Below are 5,674 nucleotides of genomic sequence, written 5' to 3'. Positions count from 1 at the left end.
ATATTGAATTTATTAAAGGTGACAAAAATTCTGTTCCTGATTTTCTAACTCGGGAATTTCTTCAAAACAGATAATGCCGCCAAAGAAGAATAAAGGTAAAGCAGTTCTCAAAGACACTGGTTCCCAAGAACCTTCCAAAGAACCCCTTTCAACCCCTTCCAAAGAAAAATTACTTTCTTCAGCCTTGCCCATTAAATCTTGGATTGAAATGGTTGAAGAACATGGAGCCCAATACAAATCTATTTCTTCTGATGACCAAGTAAAGCAATGGATGAGTTCCATTACAAAATCTCCTGAGCTCATGCTCGCCCTCCAAAACCTTTCTCAGAGCCAAATTTCTCCCCAAAAAGAAATTGAAATTTCAAAACCCTCTTCCCAAAATGTTGTTGTCTCTGCTGAAAGCTCATCCTCCCAAATTGTGCTTTCTCAGCCAACACCTTCAAAGAAAACCTCCGATTGGTTTGATAAAACCCATTTTCAAAACATTCTTTCTCTAGAAGATGGATTTTACCATTCTGATCCTTTTCAAAGCATTTCAAAGTTTTTTCCCAAAGGCTGGTTTTTCAAACCATGGGATTTGACAAAACCCCAGTCTTATTATCAAAGCATTTTGGAAATAACTGAATCAGTTAAATTCAAACATTTCTTTCTTGACAAAGCCCATCCAGAACCGGCTTATTCAACGGCCACAATCCTCAAAGTATTGAGCCCAAACCAGTGGGGTGACCTACTCCACAATTGTAAAACCTTCCCTCTAAATTTTGAAACCCGTTTACCACATTGTCGGACTTTTTCCTACTGGGATTACCAACAAGCATGGTATAACACCTTCTTTATCCAAAACCCTAAAAAATCCCACTCTTGGTTATTTTTCTTCAACACAAAGATAACCGTTCAAAGCCTTCCAAATTGGTTTCAGCATTGGTGGAATCATTTTGGCCCAATTCCAAAAATCCTATCACCAAACGCTACAAATTGCCTAAACCTCTTCAAAGCCCATTATTTACCCTCTGTCTCAGAAAAAAGATTTCCCCCCTTTCTTTGCTTTTGTGCAAATTTCTTTCTTCCTTGGGTTTGTTCGTGGAACCTACGTTTCCACAACCAAGATTCCCAAGTCATCCTTCAAAGAACCTTTAAAGTCAAATGGTGGTCAAAATTTGATGAACAGTCCAAATTGACTGTCAACATGATCAAAGATTGGCTCTCCTCTAAAAACCTCCTACAACCAACCCTGGAAGCCTCTAAAGCCCAACAGACCTTCCTAACCCAAAAATCCAAAGCCCAGTCTCTTTTGGCAAGCGCCAAAACGGAAGATGAGTATTTCAAAGCCATGGAACAGCTCCTCGCCTCTCGATCAAAATCCTCAGCTGCAGATTCCTCTGAAGATGAAGATGAAGATGTTGATGATGATGAAGAGCCTTTCATTTCTCTCGGAGACGATAATGAAGATGACTGTTTCGGCATTTTCTCTCCGATAAAGCATTGTAAATAATTATTTGATTATTTACTTAAAAAAAAAAAAAAAAAAAAAAAAAAAAAAAAAAAGAGAAAAGAAAGAATTGTATTTTCGGGTGGTCCCCTGGACACAAGTGAGAGCGCACATGTCTCTTCACCCGTATTGTATTTTTCTACAAAGAAGTCTACTATTCAAAGCTACGATCCATTTGTTACTGTGCACTTAAAATCCCGCTACAGTGAACAGTGCAACTTTCCAGAGTTTACTGTGCACTTAAAATCCCGCTACAGTGAACAGTTTAAAGATTTTGTATATAAACCGAGAGGAAGACTTAGACTCCTCAGGTTTTTCATTTTCTCTCTTAAAAACTTCTCTCTCTTTTTTCTCTTCCTTCTCTCTAAAACCTCTCTCCCTCTCTCCGAAGGGTTCCAAAGAAGTTTTCTGCTTACACAATAGTTCTATCACAAGAGCTTTGGGTGATCAGACTAGTTCTTTACCTTCAATCTTCCCGTCTTTCAATCTTCCCTTCTGGAAAGATTTGAAAATTTGTAAAGCCAGAAAGCAAAGATGTATGTTTAAATTCAGTTCTTTAAATTTTTAAAGTTTAATGTAATTTAAATTTTCGCAATTTACTTTAAAGCATTTACTTTAAAGCATTTACTTTTCTGCAATTTAATTTTATGCACATTTAAATTCTAGTAATTTATTTTTAAAAGCACTTTTCTTTTCCAAGCATGCTTGCAGACTGATCTGTATCAGATCTGCCATATAAATTCTACATTCCTCTGAGGCAAAGAGACCGGATCTCGATCCTCAGTTGTAAATCTTCTCTTCTTCCTCCATTCCTTCAGAGCACCATTTCCGGGAACCGGATCTGGTACTGTGTATGTACCCAAACCCTTAAAAGAACTTAATCTAAATCTGATAATAGCCCAATAAAAAGAATCAACCACGTTTAAAGCAACTTAACTTTATTTGGTAAACAAAAACTGATTTGATATATCGGCTGGAAACCCGAACGTGCGGGCTATTGATCTGTTCTAAGTCAGATCTGGGTCCAAAGGCTTCACTCTGTGTAGCATCGATCTGGTTTAACAACGCCACGTATCAATTAGTTATTAAAATTGACTAACCGCGTTCAAATTTGTTTGAACATTGTATGATTCAAAGGATTCCATAATCAAAGCTGGTAATTTATTTTATAAAATTTGGAAAAGCCGATCCATTAATTGGTATATTTAAAGTTTTTAATATTGAGATCCAACGAAAGCACATCCATCCTTCGATCCTATTTCCTTCTGGTATATATATATATATATATATATTTTAAAAGTTTTATATATCCATGACATCTTGCTTGATGCAACGATATAGGCTTATTACACGAAACTAAGAATTTCTAGCTAAGAATTTTAAGAAGAAAGATCTTTGTGACACCTTTTTTACGTTAGGCATAAAGATACATTAGGATCACTCCCATGGTATTTTTAGATTATCACAAAAGAGCTATACCGAAACGGTTCTCAAGAGATATAACATGCAAGATTGCAAACCAAGTGATACTCCTATGGCTAAGGGAAACAAGTATGGTCTCAATTAATGCCTCAAGAAGAATTTTGAGAAGAAATAACTGCAGAAGATTCCTTATGTGTCAGCAATAGAAAGCCTGATGTATGCTTAGGTTTAAACGCGACTGGATATGTCTGCAGTTGATGTATGCTTAGGTTTAAACATGACCGGATAATGTTTACATTACTAGAATGTTGGGCAGGTATTTAAGTAATCTAGGTGTAGACCATTAGAAAGTAGCCAAACGAGTCTTTTGGTACTTACAGAGGACAAAAGACTACATGCTCATATATTAGAGGTCAGAAAAGCTTGAGATCGTTAGTATACTGACTTCGATTTTGCTGGATGCCAAGATAATATAAAATGCATTTTGGGTTATATCTATATGCCAGTTGGAGTATTGTCTCTTGGAAAAGTACTAAAGAGTCTTTATATCCTCTTTTACGATGGCAGCAGAGTTTATAGCATGTTACAAGGCATCCAATCACAGAATATGGCTTTGAAATTTTGTCATGGGGCCGCGTACAGTAGATAGTGTTGATAAACCACTCAAATTCTTTTTTGTTATATTCAGTTTTCAATGCTGTAATATAATAACAATAGGAGCGCAATGAAGTCGTAATACATGGACATCATGTTCTTAGTTGTTAAAGAAAGGGTATGAAATGGACAATTGTTTATAGCATAGATCAGCACAAACTCCATGATTGCAGATTCGCTTACTAAGTGATTGCCACCCAAAATGTTTCATGAGCGCACTGCTTATATAGATGACTTGTTATTAAAGGATATTTAGTTTTAGTGGGAGTTTGTGATTTTAGATGCTCTTATAATATAAACAATTTTCCAGTTATTTTTGTTTATAGATATTTCAGATTATTTTCTACACACTTTGATTTTAGTATAGTTTGATCTCACTAAGGCTTAAGGCGGACTAGTTGGAAATAGGCTTGTTAAGATCACACTGAATGAAATTTCATTGCTACACATCCACATCACGATCCCTGTCATTCAGTTATATTGGTATAATGTCCATTAATGGGTCGAGTTACAATAATTGTAACAAAGGCTGCTTTGATCCTATACTAGTATGATTGATGGACCAGATTGGTATAGATACATTTCAATAATGATAGTTAGATTGAGCTCATATAGTTATTTTTGCAAAGTATAATTATAAGGTTACACATATAGCTCAAATGGGAGATTGTTGGATGTTTATTCTTAATCTAATGTTGGGTTTATATATGAATAATTATGTGTTACAGATTATCATATAAGGTCAAGTCCAATTAAAAATGATCTATTAAGGTTTTCCATAATTTGAACTTTAATGTATCTAATAGGGCAATGGGCCTTTAATATGTCGAGACTTAAGGGTAATTTCTCTTTCTATAATGGGCTAAAATATGAGTGCCTAAAGATAACAGAAAAAGTTGTCTATATAAGTGGTCGTGGTCTTCAGGTCATACATATCATTCTATTCTTTTTGATATCCCATCATAAAAAAAAAAAAAAAACACAGAGAAGTTTAAAGGTTCTTTATGAGAATGTGTTGATTTGGAAGGCCAACCACATGACTTTAGAGAGCAATTAAGAATTATGGATTATGTACGCTTTTCCATATTTTCTTAGTGATACAACATGAATGTTCCTAGATTATAGATGATGGTTTTCACCAAAAGATTTATTATTCTAACAAATATAAATTGAAATCCACATAAGTATGATTTATAGCAAAGAAATATGAATATGAAAATCATAAAAATCAATGATCTAAGAATAAGTTTCAATGTCAAATAAGAAGGGAAAATAAAAAATAATCCCACTGGGATTGAGATGAAAATGCAGAATAAAGTGTAAAAATAAATGATGGCTGTGCTCTCTTTGATAAGTGCTTAATTTCACATAAAATGTTATTGCTTTCTTTTCGATTATTTAATATTTTTCATGAACTTCTTGAATCTTTATTAATCTTTTATGTTTTGTAGGAGCTTTGAGACAAAGAAAAAAAAAGGAATAGAGAAACTACAAATTGGTACGAAATTAGACATATATTGAGGTTGAGGAGTATATCTGGCCATAAAGATTGATTCTTGAAGGCTGGTTGTATTTCCAAATTGGCCATACAATAAATATGAACTTTGGAGTTATTTTTGACACATGAGCCTATTTCCTTGGGTCAAAACCTATTCTTATAAGGAAAAGCAAGTAAAAAATGAGTTTAATTAGTCTTACAAGGATTAAGATAGCAAATCTATAAAAAGGCAACAAGCTACATGCTAAAGAGGGGAAATAATTAGAAAAAAAATGAAGCATCAATTCCACAGGACCAATGATTACAAGGAAAAGAGGAATAGGCGAACTAGAGAAAAGACTTGGCTGCGATAGCTAAAATTCAATCAATAAGCATTTCTTTCTCTTGCCTTTTGTTTTTTTTTTCTTTAATAGATTTGATATTGAATAATTCAGACATGTGTGACTAATCTTTTTATTAGTTAGGGTTGATTTCAAAACTCTTGACATGAATTTTATTGTTTAAAGATTGTTTAGGTGGTCAATTATATTAGTTTAATGGTGATTTGATTGCTAGTTTAAGATTTCTGATCCATAATTGTCAAGAAACTAAACCTAAGTGGCAGATTCTGA

This window comes from Citrus clementina, unplaced genomic scaffold (assembly GCF_000493195.1).
Source record: "Citrus clementina cultivar Clemenules unplaced genomic scaffold, Citrus_clementina_v1.0 scaffold_8, whole genome shotgun sequence".
Lineage (NCBI taxonomy): Eukaryota > Viridiplantae > Streptophyta > Magnoliopsida > Sapindales > Rutaceae > Citrus > Citrus x clementina.
Note: the sequence above shows the minus strand (reverse complement) of the source record.